The sequence below is a fragment of the Tenrec ecaudatus genome, chromosome 9 (genome assembly GCF_050624435.1).
Source record: "Tenrec ecaudatus isolate mTenEca1 chromosome 9, mTenEca1.hap1, whole genome shotgun sequence".
Taxonomy (NCBI): domain Eukaryota; kingdom Metazoa; phylum Chordata; class Mammalia; order Afrosoricida; family Tenrecidae; genus Tenrec; species Tenrec ecaudatus.
In genome coordinates this window covers 46425331-46444621 of record NC_134538.1, presented here as the reverse complement: position 1 = coordinate 46444621, position 19291 = coordinate 46425331, and the positions used below count along the sequence as shown (strand labels likewise).

The 19291-nt window shown below is 56.3% G+C and overlaps 1 protein-coding gene across 2 annotated transcripts in view; it reads right to left on the bottom strand.

Moving 5' to 3' along the window:
• The window catches only part of ZNF710 (zinc finger protein 710), an 86741-nt gene that overhangs the window by 13809 nt on the left and 53641 nt on the right, over window positions 1-19291 (bottom strand). The gene's annotated exons all lie outside the window — the stretch shown is intronic.

Genomic DNA, 19291 nt, shown 5'->3' with positions numbered 1-19291 from the left:
GTTCCAGCTGCATCGGCGCACCGATCAGTCCGCCAAGTGCTCTACGCACCCCCGCCTGTGTGGACACTGCTTCCTCCACCTGTGGTGCCCTCTCCTTGTCCCCATGAGCTCCTCCTGTTCCTCTCAGCCCCTGGGCAACCTCCCCCACCCCTGGCCTACCCCCCTAGGATTGGCCATGCCATCGTGGGCGGTGACTGGTCAGGGTGGGTCCTCGAGCAAGGCTGCTCGCCTCTGGCAGCCCTTCCTCAGGAAACCCATGTGAGATGCCCCCAGTGCCCGCCTCCCCTACAGCCCAGGGCAGCATTCTCTTCCCGAGGCTGGCTAAAAATATCCGACAGGAATTATCCTCCTTGAAACAGACACTAAAGATTAAACTATTCAGCTTAAAGTGGGGTCTTGAAGAATCTTTGACTCAGGGCTCGGGGCCCTCTGGCATAGGCCAGGGAGGTTCAGTCCTTCAGAATCTGCACCTGGGCAGTCGGGCCCCAATTCCTGGCAGCACCAGGACTAGCTGTGTGACGAGGCACAGCCCTTTCTATTTTTACAAAAAGCCTCTGTTTCCCCAGCCACAAAACCGGGTCGAAACACCTACGTACAGAACAGCTGCTAAGCGCCCTAACACAGGTGCAAGGTCTTCCTTTACTGGTAAATGTGAAGAACAGGGGTCACACATCTGCCCAGAAAACCTCCTCTAAGGAAAGCCACAGAGCTGAGAGGTTTCTCCACTGAGGCCCCAGAGTCTCCAAGCTCCTCAGTGATGGAGGACAACCTTAGGGACTCGGAGAACGTATTCATTCATTCATTCATTCATCATTCAGCAAATACTGCAGTCCCAGCCATGCCTCCCGTGTGGCCACTGGCCACTGCTGGGTTTTCTGAGCTAGTTCCCCCCCCCAATCTGGTCATGGTGGCCTGCCTGTGACGCAGCCCCCGGCGACAGCCCACGTGTCCCTCGTGGCTCTGCACACACACTGGGCTCAGCATTTTGGAGTTGAGCGCCCCGACCAGCCCTGGAGGAACCGATCACCCACAGCACAGCCTGTGCAAGTCCCTGGCAATCTGAGGTGCAAAGTCAGGCGTCACCATGTGACCCTGGGTGGGCTCCCGAGCCTCAGTTTCCCCCTCGGTACACAGGGGAGAGCAGTGCCTAAGGTAGGTGGCCCAACAGCACTGTGGGTTACAGCAGCCTGACCCCACCGAGGGCCTGCTCCTGTCAAGAGTGACGACTTCGGAAACCCACGGGGCAGTCCATAGACCAGAGGGCAGCGGGTCTGCTGGGAGTTTCCTGGTTAGTGCCTGGCTCACAGGGCTGTGAGGCGATGGGGCAAGGGTGCCTGCCATCAACTTGGGTGAACGTCAGCCACCGCCGCCGCCGCCACCGTGGGAGTGTGAAGGTAGAGGCGCCGAGGGAAGCCGGCCAGCACAGGAAGAGTGACCATGTAATTTATTGTCCAAATGGACTTCCTACAAGCGAGAGCGAAAGCCACCATCGCTAAGGATGGCAGTGGGCACCAGGTGCAAACCAAGCTCACCGTGTACCCTGGCAGGGCCAGCTGGCCGGACCCTCCCGGCAGCAGGGTATTTGGTGGAGGGACAGCGGAGTGGAGCGGTGTTTTTGTGGCAGGGCTTGGGCCTGTGTGTAAATGGGGCGCTCAGAGCCCTTGTTGTGGAGGGGTTTGTGCCCACTAAGCTTCTGATTAGAGAGTGCTCCGCAGGTCCCAGGTGGGGCATTTAATCCTCAAATGATCCTGTGGGGGTGTTCTCTCCCAGGCCAAGGAATGTTTGGGATTGCCTGGTTAAGCCTGTCTGGCCCCCACTCAGCCTCCTCTGGGCTCTGTACCTCCATCTCTTCAGGGGCTGCCCAGCTGGCCTCGAGGTTATGGGGAGCCGGCCCTGGGCCACTCTGGCATGCAGCTTCAGGCTGGCTGGTCAGGCCCACAAGCAGATGCAGGGTCTGGGGCACCTGAGGACAATCACTCTTGCCTTGGTAACCAGGCAGGAGCGGACAGACTTCCTGGAAGCCTGCCCTGACCTGTCTGCCTGCCGGGCCCTGCTTTCCTCCCTGCTGGACCAATGCCCTGTAGGTGGCCAGGGAAAGGGCTGGGGAGGCCTGGGCTGGACCCTGTGTTCATCCCGTGCTTCTGGGGCAGAGGCTGGCAGCAGGGTCTAATTTGCCTGTGTTTTGTATGCCTGCTGCAGCAGTGCGGGGGTGGGGGGGTGGGGGGTGAGGGGGGCTCTCTAACTGGTGTCATCATTCCTTCTCTCCTGGGTCATTTTCCTAGTCCCCCACCCCACCCCACCCCAGGCTCCAGCCCTGGGGCTGCACGGGGGCAGAAAGGCCTGCCAGGAGTGTGCCAGGGTGGCCCAGCCCCTCCTCCTCAGGGCGGGGCCTCTCCCCACCTCAAGGGCCTAGGACACAGAACAAAAGCTCTCCACAGCATCCAGGAGAGCAGGCTGCAGACAGCTCAGTGCCGGGTGCCTGGGCTCCTCCTCCCACTAGGACCTTTGGTCCCCAGGGCAGAGAGAGAGTAAATGTTAGAGGCCTGATTGTAGTTTAAAGACTTGTGCTGGGAGTGGGGGAAGGGAGGCCACAGGAAGGAGAGCGGGTGGGCAGGAGGGAGAAGAGGAATGAACAGGCAGGGAAGGAAGGGGGAGAGGCGGAAGCCTGATTGAGCAGGGAGGGAAGGAAGGAGGGAGGGAAGGAGACTGTTGAGGCCAAGAAACAAAGGCAGAGAGGGGGAGGGGAGGGAAAAAGGAGGAGAGTTGGCAGATGACACTGGAGGCGGCCTGGTGTGTCGGGCTTAGCATCACCCCATCGGCACCCAGGCCAGCGGAGCCCCGCGGAGAGGCACCCAGCCCCCCCCCCTAGTACTCCACATTATCACCTCACTGGTTGCCCATTCTACTAGGGTTCCTACCACTATGCCACAGGAGCGATTTGCTGTGTGGCTTTCTGATCTGTTAAATGGGCCCAGGAGCCTCCTGGAAGCTGGAAGACCAGGTGATCGTCCTGCGACAGTGGGAAGCAGGAGGCTGTGATGGGGAGGGGCTCAGGGTGGCTGGTGTCCCCTGGGACATAGTTGGTGGGGCGGAGCATAGGGACAAGGCACCTAAGGCCTGGTGGGTTCTGCTTTGGAGAGTCCTCCGTGGGGTCTTGGGTCTGGCACTCATGTCCTCCAAGACGTGGTTCCTGCTTCACCTTCTAGCTTCTGTCACTGGCTGTGGCTCTGAGCCCTTTGCCCTGGGGACCTGAGGCCCTAACATCTGGAGGCCAGAGAGGAGTGGTGGACCAGGGAGCTTTAGGGTGGGGAGGAGGTGGCTAAGGAAGTCCCAGGCTGCACCCCATCTTGCCCACCCACCTTTGTCCTCCCCACGGTCCACTGAAAGGTAAATTCTGCTCACAGTCTCAAACAGGCAAAGGTAGAGGAAGTGAAAACTGGGGAGGCTGGTGCCGACCCCGGGCTCCTGGACACAGTGTCACTTCTGCCCAGGCCACAGCCGTGCAGTAGCATGTGCAGGGGTGGGCTGCCTCCCTCCGTGGGCTGCAGGGGCCGAGGGGCCAGGGAGGTAGGTACAGGTTTTTCTTCGCACAGGCTCCCTCTGTTCCCTGCCAGGATCTCTCCTCTCCGACCCACCTGCAGGCCAGTTGCTGCTTCGTCAACCTTGATTCACACAGAGCCGCGTTTGCCATGGCGGCGCATCGCTCACGGCTTTCCCAGGACCTGCCAGGCCTCCAGTCTCCAACCAAGCACTTCGCTCTCTCCGCCGCCTAGGACCACATGGAGCTCTCAGGCCTCTTCCTGGTCTGGGCCCCTTGTCCTCCAAGGCCAGGGAGTCCAGCAGGCCAAGAGGGAGAGAGCAAGCTGTGTGCTCATACGCACCAGTCATCACATGGCATCCTGCTCACCCCCCCCCCCCGACCAATGGTTGGCCCCCAGCCCACCCACCAACCCCCACGGCTCTCTTCTCTTTTCCTGTCATTCATTCATTCCAGTTAAAGCATACACGGCAGAACATACACCCCTCCATCAGTTTCTAAACGTGTCCGCCAGTGACGCCAATCACAGTCTTCAAACGGAGCCAACATTCGTGCCTTCCTTTCCTGGGGCGCCTCCTCCACAGACATGAGCTCACTCCCCTCAATTTCTACTGGGACCTCTCTCTCAAGGACTGCTTCCCAATGACCCCCACACAGACAGTGCTGTGAGAACAGCCCCAGGCCCAGGCCACCACCCTTCAGTGACGCTGTCCTCTGGGCTACCGAGGACTGTCTCACAACACACTTCTGGCTTAAGGTTCAAAGATTCTTCTCAGGGCAACGATTTCGAGGATTCGTACAGCTGCAAATGGCTCCTGGATTCTGTGAAAATCTGGAGTTCTGATCTACATTTTTCTCCCTTTTGATCAAGATTCTACAGAATCTTGTTTCCTGCTGTCCCCTGGGCCCAAATACCCTTCCTTGTTCCCCATCCTTCTGCTTTGTAACCAGGCGTCACATCCTGAGGAGGGCTTCCCCAATCCCACCCCTCCCCTACCCCTGGTCCCTGAGTTCTACACAGATTGAAGTTTTATGCACTCGTTGCCTGGTCCTCATTGTGATGCCTGACGGTACAATCACTTGGTAATTTGTACAATCATCCGGCATCTCAGTTAGATTATAGGCTCTATGGGGCAGAGACCTTGTCTCTTTGCTCACTGCTGCATCCCTGGCAGAGTACATATTTAGAAAGAACTATTGCCCTTTTAAAATACCCATGTTCAAGGGCAAAGAAGAAATAAAAAAGAGGTGGCATGTGTGTGTGTGTGTGGGGGGGGGTGCCCCTTGCCGAATGGAGCCTTTGGCAAGCAGCCAGGTGGAAACTCCTGAGCCTGGACTTCCTTCCTCTGAGCATCAGGACCAGTACCTCTTCCCAGGGGCCCCGTGTTTCTGAAAAGCTCCACATCTTCCCCTCTTCTAACTCCAGAAGCAAAGAGCAAGCACACCTGTGTCCCAATAAGAATGCTCGCCAGAGCTCAGGTTCCAGGGGCAGAGGCAAGAATCAGGATCGTGTGCATTTATTGGCCTTAGACTTTGTCAGGTCTGGGGCTGAGCGAGTGCTAATGTCTGAGAAGCCCTTGGGGTGGTCGGGTGGTGGTGGTGTACCATTTGTATCTTGAACTCAGAAACAGAGAGAGGCAGCCAGCTCCCTGGATCAGCCCTGGTCAGGGAGGGGCGTTTGGGGTCAGGGATGCCTCAGTTTCCCCATGTTGGGGTCTGATGCTGACCGAGGGCCCCTCGGGACTCTCCTTCCCCTTCACCAGCCTAAGATGGCAGGCCCCTCCCCCGTGTGCCCTCCACCCTCCTCCATCCCATATTCCTCTTCCTCCATCCCTCCCCTCCTCCTGTTTCCCTGGCAACCCCTTCCTCCGCTCCCTCTGCCTTTCGCTCTGCCTCTGGTCCTGCGCTCCATCTCATCTCTTTCTTTTCTCTTTCATCTCTTCCCTCATCACAACCCTCCCCTCTCAGTCCTCAGCGTCTGGCCTCTCAGTCCCTCTGACTCGCCTTTTATCTCCTCATGTGCTCCTGTCATCTCAGGGCAGCAGTATTTATCTCCAGCTTTGACAAAAAAAGAAGAAACGAAAGGAGGGAAAAGAAACCCCACTTCATGCACCCTGACTTTCCGGGGAAGTGCCTGGTGCTCAGTCACCTGGAGGCAGGTTCCTCAATGGGCAGCCCCTCTCCACACCTGAGTGCTGGTGGGCGGGGCCCAGGGGTTGAGAGCTCACTGGTGGCCCAGGTCTGGGAAGGGAGAAGCCAGAGGCCTCCCTCCGGACAGTAGAGAAACAAACAACCAGGAGCTAGAACATGGGCCAGAGATAGATAAGCAGACCTGGAAATTCCATGCCATCTGTGTGAGATGCAGGCATTCTGTGCCTGCTAGGGAACCCCAGTCCTCCCCACCCCTGTGCCCTGGGCGAAAGAAAGGGCCCGCTCCTGGCTGGCAGTGGCCTGTGCTGGGTGCTCCTTCCGCATGCGCAGCTGCCTAGCTCCAAACACGGTGTGGAGACTCGCTGTTTCTTCAGACGCATGCTTTCCCGTGACCCAGAACTAACTCTGAGGCAGCACTTCTCAACCTGTGGGTCTCGACCCCTTTGGGGTGGAACGGTCCTTTCACAGGGGTCTCCCGATTCATAACAGTGACCAAACTACAGTAATGAAGTAGCAATGAAAATCACCTTATGGTTGGGAGTCACTACTGCATAAGGCACTGTATGAAAAGGTCACGGCCTTAGGAAGGGTGAGAACCAGGGCTCTTAGGGACCTCAGTCACCCTCACCCCTACAGTTTCTGGCTGAGCTGAGGGCGTCTGCCCTTCTCCACACTCTCGCCAGCTCCCAGAATGCTCTTTAGAAACTTTGGCCCACTTTGGACTCACTGTGAGAGAAAGACAAGTTACCAAAAGGACAACTGAAAGAGAGGCATGTGTCGGGGAGAGGGCCAGCACCGGCAAGGGACTGCTCAGGGCGATGGGCTGACACAGGCCAAAGACATGAACCTAACCACACCGGGCAGATCGCACACCAATTCTCATGACACACAGGGTCGCCGGGAGCCTGCGTCAACTTGATGGCAACTCGCCGCCGCCCCACGCACTGAGCTGGTGCTGTGGACCAGGCCCTGCTGAGAGGCTCTCCCAGACAGACAGACCAGCATCCAGATTTTCATGTTACAGGTGAGAATGTGAAGCTAAGAGAAGCCCAGTCAGGAAGAGGGGGCCGGGTCAGTCTACAGTCATGCCCTTCCCTCCTCTGCCCCACTCCTGGTGTTCCCGGGAGGGGATGATGCCCCCTAGCCCTGGTCTCCACATTTCTGCATTTCATCTGCAGTGATCAGAAACGACAGGAGAAACAAAGGCCCGAGAACAGACAGGGAGCACAGAAAACAAAGCCAGCCCATTAGGGATGTGGCCTGAGTTTCAAAGGGACAATGGACTAGACAGGCTAGTGGAAAATGGTACCAAGTCCCCTGAGAACAAAGGCCACACGGTGGGGAAGAAAAGCGCCCTGGGCTTTTGGGAGCCACAAGGCCTACGTCGGCCACCAGAACGCTCTCACTGTCCGCACACCAGAGGTGGAGGCACAGTGGGACCACTGAGACAGCACACTCTAGGTGGGAATGAATACCAAGGTTGGCCCCCTGGGCTCCCAAAGCCGAGGGTGGTCCCCTTTGGCCAAGTCCCACTTGTGAGCACTAAGTGGCACCAGGGTACAGGCAGGGCCTGGGTCACTTTGCAAAGAGACCCGGACACCTTGCTCTACGGTTCCACACACCTGTGGTCTGAGAACAGTGTAGGACCCCTCTCTGGCTGCCCTCAATGCCCTCCACAACCCTGCTGTTTGCACACTACCCACCCAGCCTCTGCCCCAGGCCTGTGAGCTGGTGGCTCCTGGTAGCTGTGCAACCTTAAAGGTGAGGGATTGGAGGCTGAGTTGTCAGTGGCTCCCTCAGTCCTGGGGTCCCAAAGTGCCAGGTTTGCCCCACTGAGTACAGGTGGCAAGGCCCTGTTCTCAGGATGCACCAGGTCACAGAGCAGAACCCCTGAGCCTAGAGGTGCCAGCACTACCAGGGCTCTGGCTGGCCCAGAGTCTCATGGGCCCAGGGGCAGAGCCTCGCAGGGACAGAGCAGCAATGACAGGGTGGAAACCAGGAGTGCCACCCCTCACTGTGTAGCCAGTGGTGGGGAGAGGGGTCTGTTCTTGTCCCACCTCCCCAGGGCTCAGTCACCTGCAAAAAGCGGACAGTGACTGAAAAGGCCCTACATCCATCCACGGAGCCCAGCCTTCCCGCCGGGCACGGCGCCTGGTGAAACAATGCACCTGCTCTGAATACGTAAACCCGTTTCTCAGATGAGGGAGAACCAAACCCAGAGAAGCCGAGTGCTGGGCCCAGGGCCCCCATTCTTGAGAATGAAACTCAAACTCCACTGAAATGCCAGCGTGCGCAGTTTAGCTCAATGAAGTAAGATGGTGGGTTTGGTTCACAAGGCTGGTGCAGAATGGGGACTGATTAATGATGCCGATCGAGTCTCAGCAGAGCTTCCAGTCCAGGAACAAAAGCTTGGCGATCGACTTCCCCAAATCAGCCAATGAACACACCCCGAGGCTCCAACCTATAAGCGATCAAGGGGGCCAGCACAGGACTGGGCAGCACCACCCACCACTGTGCAAATTGGGGACCAACTCGAAGGCAACGAATAGCATTCCATTGTGACCTAGCCGTCACCCACTCCAGGGGTGGTGCTGGCTGCTGGTGGGGCAGCAAAAGCCCCCTCTCTGGGGTGGATGGAGGGACAAGAGAAACAGACAGGATAAGTAACCATGGAGCAGTAGTGCGGAGCCCCAGGCAGGAAATCAACACAACCAAAGCGCTTTGTCTTTGGGAACATTCTTCGATGTCCACTGGGACTTACAAACCACAGAGCAGCGTGGCTCGGTGTAGGGGCGCTGGGGCCCAGGTCATGACGCTGGACACCGGCCCTGTTGATCACCCGTCACTGGTGTGTGCCTCTGTCTCCCCATCTGGAACACAGGAGCAATGGTTCTCCTCCCTAGAGCTGCTGAGTGGTGAAAATGATGCACGAGGCTTTGGCTGGGAGGAGCTGGGTCGGACCCTCGACCCCAATCAGACCCAGCTGGACCCCATGAGAGCCCAGCCCATGTAGCAGGCCAGAGGTGCAGAATAGAAGCGAAGGGGACAGAGCTGAAATTGGGTCGCACAAGGCCGGTGAGGAGGGTGGACCGGCCTCAGAGCCCGCTCCCTCTCCTGCGTCCCTCCCTCACAGCAGCCAGCGTGAGTCATCCCTGGCCATCCTCCCAGCAGAGCCCTGGCTGCGGTCCGCCTCCTGAAGCTGATGCTGTAATCACCGTTCATTTTGCAGTCACCCACACACCCCGCTCGAGTATGGGCTGATGCCAGGAGAAGTTAGGAATGCGGCTCTCATTCACGCAATGCCTTCATCTGTCCTCTGGGGCGGGGCACACAGCTGGCGAGTGTCCAGCCCGATGGTGTGCACACGCACGGCCGGCCACACAGGCTGTGTCAGCAGCAGCAAATCCATTCTGCTTTCAGAGTGGCTGGGGCTGGACCCAGGTGTGGACCGGGGTCTGTGGTCCTCACAGTCCAGCTAGGGTGATATGAACACAGAGGAGAAGCCCACAACGCAGCCCTCATGGCGAGAGGGCAGTGGGCCCTGTCGTGGGCAGGAGCAAGTCAATTCACCGCTCAGAGCCTCATTTTTTTCCAAACTGTAAAATGGGCCTAACAGGATGGGTCGGGGGGGGAGCAGTATCAAAATGAAAGGGCCTGGGGCGGGCATTTGATAAATGATCATTTTCTTTATCCAATGGTGATTTAATGTACAGAAAAGAAATGCAGTTGAAAGATAATGGAACTTTTCCAACCACCTGGGGCTTCAACATATCTGGCCCAGACTTCTCATGAAAACTATCTGTGGTCAATACCGCACAGTGGTGCGGATGGGATGAGGGCTTGGAAAAGTCGCCGCTACAGTTTGAGGCGGGAAAAGCAGCCACGTCGTGTGGAAGGGCAGGCAGAGCTGCTGGAGGTGACGCTGGCTCCCACAAAGCCCAGCACAGGAGCCTTTCGACTCCAGGGACGAGAGCGCTGCTTGGGACCCTCCCTTGAGCCCCAGACACAGGCTGAGCCCTGGAGAAGGCTGCAGGCCCTTGCCAGGGGGCCTGGTTGCCAATGCTGGCTCCTTTTTTTGTCTTTGAAACTTCATATACCAATAGGATCAGAAAGAATCGTTGAAAACACAGACTGTTTGAGAAGCGCTGGCTAGCTTAGAGCCCTGATGCCGGAGTCCAGAATGCCCGAGTTCAAATCCTGCCTCTACGCCTTCCCAGGGGTGTGATGGTCTCCCCTTACTAAACCGGGTGGTACAGAGAGCCCTGCTTTCCTTGAGGACTGCCCTTGAGACAGTGTTGTGTGTGCTGGGGCCACCTGGGAAGCTGTCGGAGGACCAGAATCCGTGGGACTCCTTGATGCCAATGCTGGGGAAGGATGTCTGAGCTCCACACCATCCCAGAGACTGGGGCCCAGCCACATGCCTGCCTCTGAAGCCTGGTCACCTTCATGCTTGGAATGAGGGGGCCTCAGCCAAATGCGCCCCTCACCTCCAAGCCAGGCAGCCACAGGTGCCTTTCTGAGGTCTAAGGAGATGTTGTTGCCCAAACTGGAAAAACCTGCCTGCCAGTCTGGATGCTCTTGCGCTCTCTGATGGCTCCTTCTGGGTTTCAGGTGGCCGCTGGCCAACGTTCCTGGGTATACGGAGAAGGCCAGGTTCATCTGAGAACAGTCTCCCACTCTGGGTGTTCTCAGCAGGGCTGTAATTCCTGCTCCCCCTCAGTCACCTCCCCATCCCTTCCCTGGAACACAAACCCCAAATGTCCCAGAAAACCCCACTCCCTGCTATCTTTACCCTCCGCCTAGCTGAGCCTATCACCCAGGCCAGGGAAAGGACGCAGCCTTCCTCCAAACCCTTCTGAGCCCAGGACCTTCGGTCACACAGAGGTGCTCAATGTGCCTGCCTTTCCGTGAACAAACCACCTTTGGGGGATTCCTCTCAGAGCTGACCCACGCACTGCCCCTAGAGTCATGTCAGGGACCTCTCAGGTGGGGACTGGCATCTGGACCCTAGATGCTGTGTGCTGCTGGTGCCCCGAGCTCTGTCCTCGTTTTGAACGGACACCTGAACACCTGTCAGGTTTCACCACAGCTCCTCAATGCTCCTGCCCCACACGGAGCTTGGACCCTGGCCCAGTTTCCCTTGAAGAGGGCCTAACACTCCCGCCCTGAGTCCCTTGCAAGACACGTGTATCCTAGGGGCCTCGAGTTACACAGGGCAAACCCACAGCACAGGGCCACCAGGAGCCCCATCAGGTAAGGACAAAACCAATTTTCACTTGAACCAACATTCTCAGAGTGCCTTCTATGGGCCAAGACTGAGAGGAGAGAGCCAGTTTTGTCCTCTGAAGGCTCCTACTGACCTCGACCTCCAGATCTGGCAACCTCGCTCCACATTACCCAGCATGCGGATCTTGGGGCTCCTACCCGCTCAGGTAGCTTCTCCCACAGATATCCTGTGCCCCACCTCCAAAAAACACCATGGCTTCTGGGACCAGACCCTGAACTTGGGGTGGACTGATGCTTTCCTGTGGTCTGAGGAAATATGAAGGGCCTTCCAGACTTATAACCTGAGCGCCCCCTCCCCCCAGGGGAAAAATCACCCCTGAACACAGGGATCCTCTTAATAGGAGGCCTACCCCCAGTGCTCCCCTCACTTGGTGGTACCCCCTCTCTCAAGGCCTGTTGCCAGCCCTCACCCCCCGTAAAGGAGGGCTCAGACCCCACAGTCTCTAACATCTATCTCTTCCAATGAAGCCACGGGGTCCCCTCAAAGGTCATAGCTGAACACTTTACCAAACACAAGGATTTTCTCCAGCCTCATCCATGACCCAACAGCAGCCCTCTACCCCTCGCTGGACTCACAGCTGGCATGGCGCCCCCCCGTAGCTGCCTGTCCAACCCTCCCACCTCCTCCGGTCTCCTACACCTCTGCAGCCCCAGTGCTCGGGCTGGTCTCTGCTTTCTGTGCCACATGGACTCCTGAGAGAAACCAACTTCTCACCGTTTGCCTCTGAACGCTGCCTCTGCCCCAGGCCCCTGGGTGTCACACTGTGTGCCCATCACGGAATCGACACCGGAGGGACCACAGGAAGGACGGAACAAAACACTACGTGCTCCCGTGTCGTCGCCGTGATTGAACAAGGATCAGCCCACTGTGATCCTCGGTCTTCAATGGTTGACTGCCCGACCCACAGAGGCACAAATCCGTTTAGAAAGCACATCACCCGCACCTCACTTTCCACAGGTCAGGTTCAAGAGACCGGGTTGATCCATGAAAAAAAACTGACATGGTATGAAAATGGAGGCTGACTGCACTGAGAGCTCACTGCTGAATGACATCATGATAGGCTCTGCCAGAGCGCATCGCTGCTGAACTGCCAGACCACTGTGGCTCACGGCCCAGCCACGTAACGCGAAGCCTTTAGCCGCAGAACCTCGGCCTTCGCTACTGCAGGTGGTGTCGTGAATGTGTGGAATCGTTGGGGGGAGTCTGATTCCTGGTCGTAAGTGAGCGATAATCGAATGAGGCAGCAGTCACGTGAGGGGTGGGTGTGGCCAGTACCACCACGTGCAGCAGTGGCCCCAGAGCTGGGCTAAGAGGCTGCTCTGACTGCAGCCATCTCCCCAGCTGTGCACACAGGAGCTGACCAGGATCGCCGCCCTTAGCAGGCACGTGTCTGATTGACGAGCCACGGCGGCTCTCAGAGAGGGGCAGCAGGTTCATTTCGACACAAGACAAAGGCTGTTGGATAGAGTCTCAAGTGTTTCAATAATCCAGGGAAAGCTCAAAGAATGTTCCAGGTGTCGCCACGGCGGCGCTTTGAGATCCCTCTGAGTGACACAAGGAGTCTGCGTGGCACCCTGGTTAAAGCACTCGCCACGACCCGTAAGGTCGGCTCTCAGCAGACAGATGCGGCCATGGAGTGGACACTGACTCCGAGCCAGCCCACAAGGCTGACAAGATGGCAACTCTTTAGAGGTCGAAGCCTTAGGGGGCCTTAGGGGGCCGCTCGACACTGCCCTGTAGGGCCACGAAGAGTCGACAGCAATAGGTTTGGTGTTTGGGTTTCCGGAACTATGTGGGGCTTTCACGTCTGTCATTCTGGAGGTGTCAACACAGCTTGCCAACCTGCCGAGAGGCCTCTAGCCTGGCCACTGTCCAGCTGGGTAGAGGCCGCGCTCTGGGACTGAGCTGAGTGTACACGCATTGGCACTTCCTCCTCACGCTCAGCCCTGCCTGCTGTGCTCCTGGCCCTCCCATGGCAGGTAAAGCAGGCACAGATGTCCGGGTCCTGCCCAAGGGAAGGAGGCCGGGGCCCCTAGGGTGAGACGGAGGAAGACAGTCCCCAGGGCCGAGCTGCGGTGCTACCCAGCCCAGTGACCGGTTCCGGATTTCTGGGCAAGAGCGATCAGCCTGATGTGTGAGTCCCAGGTCCTGGTCGTCTAGCAGAGCCCTCCGCACAAACGTCCCCGCCCAAAGCTGGAGCTTCAAGGAAACGAGTTTTTTGCACAGGGGGTCCCCCCACCCTCTCACTTAGAGCAAGGGAGAAAAATGAGAACACTCACATCCTCCCTGCCTCACTCAAATTGACTTTTCTGCCTGTCCCCTCCCCTGAAAACAGAAGTGCTATTCAAAAAGAAGGGGAAAAAGGTGGTGGTGGGGGGGAGGACAGAGAGAAAGAGAGAGGCAAAAAGAAGAAGAAAATGGAACTGAATAGAAGGGGGGGGGTTGTCCCCAAGGGAGAGGGTGAGAGCTTGCAATGAAAGGCAGAAGGGAAGGGAAGCAGAGATACAAAGGAGCAGGGGGAGAGGAAGACAGAGGCTTTGAAAGAAAGGCTGAATGCAGGCGTGCAGGGGAGAAAGGAGCCCTTGAAAAGGCGCAGCCCAGGGGTGACCCGCCATTCACAGGAGGCGTCAATCATGGCATGGCGTCCACGCAAACCCTTCTTTGCTCCTCCTCTCCCTTCTGGAAAGAGAGAGAGAGACCTGGGAACTGGAAGTCCATTCCTGAAAGTACAAAATATAATTCCGGTTCCTCCGGAGAAACTTCTAACGGCGGCTTTAAAGGTTTCCCCCTGTAACTCACTAAACCCACAGGAGAAGCGCTTCTTCTGGGGGGTGGGGGTGGGGGTGCAGCAGCTTTACTCCCAGCTCAGGCAGGTCTTCCCCATACAGTCCTGGGCGAGGGTCACTGGTCTCATGAGAAGCTGGGCCTGAGGTTCTCCGGTCTCTCCAGCTCTGACCTGAGAGCAGGCAGGTTACCAGGTAGGAAGGCAAAGGAGGGGTCCGAGTCGATTAGCAGAGGCCTGGGTGGCTCATCCAGCTGGGACCTTGTGACTGGTCCTCTTGCTCTGTGGCACACACAGGAGGCGCTGGGCACGCAACAAATGAGTGGAATGAACAGCGGTCTGGAATGAGTCCTGGGGTGAGTGTCCACTTGGGGGACTGCTCTGAGGCCTGGCCCTTGCTCCTGGAAGGTGCGGGGACTTAGTCCTTTACTCTGGTGGCAGACAGCTGTACTTGTGTTCCTTCTCATGAGGAAGGGGGTGCTGTTGGCCTTTAGGGTTTGTCCCCACTTCACAGAGCAGGCCCTGCATTAGCTGAGTCCCAAAGACTTCAAGACACAAAAGGGTAAGTTCCAAGAGAATTGCTTGCTAGAGTCACAGGACCTCTCTGATGAGAAGAGTATGAATTTCTCCACCTTCCTGAGTGCGGTGCCCGTCCGTCTTTGCAATGTCTTCTTTCAGGATCAAGAGAGCAATCGATTGCTAGCCAAGAAACAGAAGAGCAGAATCTCCCCCATTCCCCAATGGATTCTGATGCAAACCGGGCATTAAGATCAGGTACAGCTCCATGAGAAGACGCTGGAGAGGCCCCAAGCTGGGTCTGGAAGGAGCCGTCAGGGATGATGGCCACGAGCAGCATGCGCCTAGTTCACTAGCAGTCTGCCACGCCGAGTTTAGTGGCCAACGTCTGGCTTCTTCCTGGGGCTTTATGCTCCTGGGTAAGAGGTTAGCAATGAAGACACTGCTAAGGCCTTCGGTTTGACAAAGTAAAAGATTTAAGGCTGTGAAGGTGCTGCTCATTGGTGCTGTTTCCAGCTCCCTACACGGTTCCCAGGGATGCCAGCCCATGCTCTTTGAAATACACACAGGAAGGGCAGTTTGGGCAACCTCCTGGGACTCAGACTGCATTTCCCTTCAAGTCTTCCTTACGTCTGGGAGACAAGAAGCAGCCAGAAGGGACAGGATCAGGGCTGCAGGGCAAATGGAGCGGGGTTTACCAAAGAAACTCTCCTAGGAGCATCCCTGCAATCATCAGAGAATGAGCAAGTGCATGGTGGTGAGGGGAAAAGACTAAGACAAACCTCCTCCACGCTGCTTTCCCAGCCTTTTTCCCACCGAGTCAGTTTGCCTTGTTTTTTACTGAGGGCTCTTACAGCTCTTATCACCGTCCATCCGTACATCCCCGTGTCAAGCGCATTTGTACATTTGTTGCCATCATCATTTTCAAAACGTTTTCTTTCTACTTGAGCCCTTGGTATCAGCTCACCCCCCCTACCTTCCACCCTCGTGAACCCTTGATAATTTATTATTATTTCCCATGTCCTGCATTCTTAAAACATCCTAAGACGCCACGTGGTCCTCTTGTGTGTATCACAAGGCGACCTTTCAAGATGACTCATTCGGAATCCCAGCACACAGGCGCCACGACTGGGTGAGCTGACCACTTGGGCCCAGAGTGGAACTGGCCTGGCAAGTCCCCTGGGAAGCCAGTTTTGATGGGGCCTTCTTTAAGGAGACGCCCTAGTGAGACTAAGACAAGTGTATCGAGGGGCCTTGTCTGCAGCCATCGGCGGATCGTGTTAGCTTGGAATTAACCCTAGTAGCTCGATTTTCCGGCTTCCTTGTATACCCAAGACCTTCCACTGCTTGAAAAGGTGCATTAGGGAATCTGAAGTCCCTCTTCTGGAAGAAGCCTACACGTGGACTTCTTCCCACGCTGGCCTTCTTGCAGGTCAGCTGTCAGCCACGTGCTGTGGGCCAGGCCAGTGCTGAACTCCAGGAGACAGATGGCAGCCCTGTCTGCACACAGCACCTCGTCTGAGGGCAGAGGTGGCCTGCCCCGGCCCTCTTTCTTTGTCTTGCTTTCTTGCGCTCTCTCTTCCATTCAGTGCCCAGTGAGTCATGGGAAAGAGCTGAACCAGGGTCACCTTCATGCAGGCGCTGCTCCTTCCCGGGGATCATTCAAACGCTGTGTAATGAGAAATCCCTGGGAGCTGAGGGGCTGAGTGGCGGAAGACTGATTGGCTTATTGATTGATTGACTGAGCCAGTTCCAACCTCACTCAGCTATCGAGCCTTGACGCAGGGCTCCGTGGGGGCAGGCTGGGGCTGTGCAGCGATGGGCCCACCCAGGGCCCCGAAATGCCTGAAGCTTCTCTAAGGGAGAAGGGAGGGAGGGAGCTATCAGGATGGGGACAGAAAAACCTGCCTTTGCTGTTTCCGCCAAGGAAAGGCTGTTGCTAGAAACAGGCTCAGGGAGCGTCTCAAACCCACAAGGCAGGAAGCTAGAGGGCGGGGAAGAGGCACTAGGACAACACAAAGGAATCGGGATTTCAAGCCCACAAATTCAAATCCCCAAGCACACGGGGTGCCAAGGCCCAGGGCAGTCGGATGGTTGGGTGATATGCCACCCAGCTCACTGCCATTGTGCTGATTTAGACTCTTATAGGGCTTCTGTGCAGAAGTCTACAGCCTCATCTTTCGCTGCCCAGTGGCCAGAGGGCCCCACATTTAGGCGTGACTGTTAGCAGCCCATTGTCTACAGAGCCATCAGGGCCCCTGAGAGTTCTGCTGCCAGGGCGGCAGACACAGAAGAGGGGGTGAAGGGAGACAGCGGTCAGTGGAACACATGGGAAAAAAGTTATAAATTATCAAGGGTTCATTAGGGAGGGAGGGTGGAGGAGGGGGGGAAATGAGCTGATACTAAGGTTTCAAGTAGAAAGAAAATGTTTCTAAAATGATGACGGCAACATCTGTACAAATGTGCTTGACACAATGGATGGATGGATTGTGCTAAGAGCTGTCCAAGTGTCCAGTAAAATGGTTTTTACAAAAAAAGAAAAGGAAGAACAATGTTCTTCTGTCACACACAGTGGCTGGAAGCTGGACTTGACCACATGCCACGGCACCTAACAAGAGTTTGCCAGTGCTGCCCCTTCTGCGGGGCACAGAGGTGAACAAGACACAGCCTGCCCGCAAGAATTCCCGAGTAATAGGCGTGCCAGCTAAGAAACAAGCCCTTCCAATTTCGTGTGTTCCGGGGCATGGGGAAACTGGGAGCAGACAGGAGGGCTGGCCTGGGGTGCCGGGCAGGGTTAAGCAGGGAAGCCTTCTCAGAAGAGGTGCTTCAGAATTACTTTCACAGGTTAAAGTGAACTTGCCTCGAATTTGCGTTGAAAAGGGTTTCATGATACCCCACTGTGCAGGAGGTAAAGAGGTATCGATAGGTGAACAGACAGGATGTGTTGGTACATTGGGGGAAAAAACAAAGCAGAGCAAGGCCCCAAACTCAAACTCACTACCATCGAGTTCATGTGGATTCCTTGTGCCCAAGACGGTAGCTCTTTACCAGAGTAGAGAGCCTCGTCTCTCTCCTGCAGGGCAGCGGGCAGTTTGGAACTGCTGACCTTGGTGGATGGCAGCCCAACGACACCACCAGGGCCCCCAAGAGAGAGGCCCAGAAAAAGCAAACTCGATGAGGGAAAACAAAAAGGCAACAATTAGGTTTTTTCCCCCTTCTTCTTTTAAAGAAGAAATCATAGTTCAGTGCTAGGCTCGGCGGTGATGAATATTCATTCATACTGTGGATCCCAAACTGGCAAATCAACACACAGTGGCACAAATATATCATTTCAAAATATGGAGGTGAGAGGCAGGAGGAGGCACTAAAAGAGTTGATGAAGGTTAAGCAGCCTGGGGTAGGACCTACAGCTTGATCGTCTTTGGGCTTATTTGACTTTAAAAGGATGCATAGGTACTGCTTTCACAAACAGCAACAACAAAGCTACAAGCAAACATGCCAACAAGAAGCGCGATTAAACTGTGATCACTCTGAAGGCCAGAAACAACCGGGCACCATGCTTCTGAGCTTAGGAGACTAGAAATTTCCATCGGGGCTTCGAACTGGTTCTTCCAGGTTGAGACACCGCCACCTGAACTGACTGGATTTGTAAAATGTCGGTGAACCAGAACAGAAACATTACAGACTTGCTGGAAAGCGGATCTCTCTCTTAAAACACAGGGGACATGCCGGGCTGTCGACAACAGTGTCAGGCTCAGAGACGGTGGCCGGACCCAGCGCTCCGAGTGTCTGTCCAACTCCACAGTCCTGGCAGGACTCCAGCCCCTGCAGCAGGCTCCCGACAGCTCTTCCAAGTCCTCCATTCCCAGGGTTTGACCCCTAATTTCTCAAGTTACATCCCAGTTCGCCCACTTTTCAATGTGGGCTTATTCTGACCTTGCCGCGTCAGCCGTGACTGACCCTGGTAGAACTGGCCGGAAACGCTAGAATTTTGTCAACTCCCTCCTGACCAAGGTGCCTCGCATAGATGGGATGGGATGGAAGGAGAGCAGCTTGGGGGAGAGACCCCTGTGTGTGGTTTTAACAAGGTCCTCAGCATCAGGAGACCCAGAGACCAAGGGTGTGGGACCCTTAGAAAGGGGGACCAGTGTGATTGGTGCAGATGGAATTGACCGTTTCAGTCGATTCCCACCCAGAGCTACCTCTCGTGTGTCAGCGTAGAACCAGGCGTAGTAGGGATTTGAATGACTTTTTTTTTTTCTGGAATAGATTAGTAGGCCTTTCTTCCAAGGCACCTCTGAATAGACTTGAATGCCAACCATTTGGTTAGAGGCAAGCACCACTCAGGGGCTAGGCGGATGCCAGGAATGAATGTCAATACAACTTACTCTGGGAAAGGCCGAGTGGTCAGTCTACATGGCACATGGGCCTGAAAGGTGGGCCTCCTCACCAAGTCTGGTTGAGTTGCTCACAGGAAGTTCAAAGCCATAGGCCTCTCTGTGGGAGAAAGATGAGACTGTAAAGATTCACAGTCTTAGAAACCCTGTGTAGGGTTGCTATGAGTTGAAACTGACTAGATGGCAATGTATTTGGGGGACCAGCCTGGACTCACACATGGTCCAGCCCTGCATCCAAAGAGCCCCTGTCCTCAGGCAGGCACACGACTTGCCAGCCACTGGTGACTTCTGTGAGACGGCTTCTTCTAGACCTTGTACACCTGAAACCCAGAGCGGCAACACCCCACTTTGTCCAGGGATCTCTTCTGGGGCCACTCAAACACCCCAAAAGAGCAGAGAGGTGCAGAGTACACAAGAAGGCTCCCCACAGCCCGGGGTGCAGTCTGCCGTGGGGTGCTTGGAACGCCGCTGTCTGTAGGGGCCCTCGAGTGTTGCCGTGGCTTTTCCCTCCCTGGGAGAGAGGCCCTCGCTGGATGTCACGTGATGCCATTCTGACAAGTGTGGTGGTCTGGCTTCCCAAGACACGGCAGATGCGAGCTAGGGGGAGGGGCGGGGAGAGG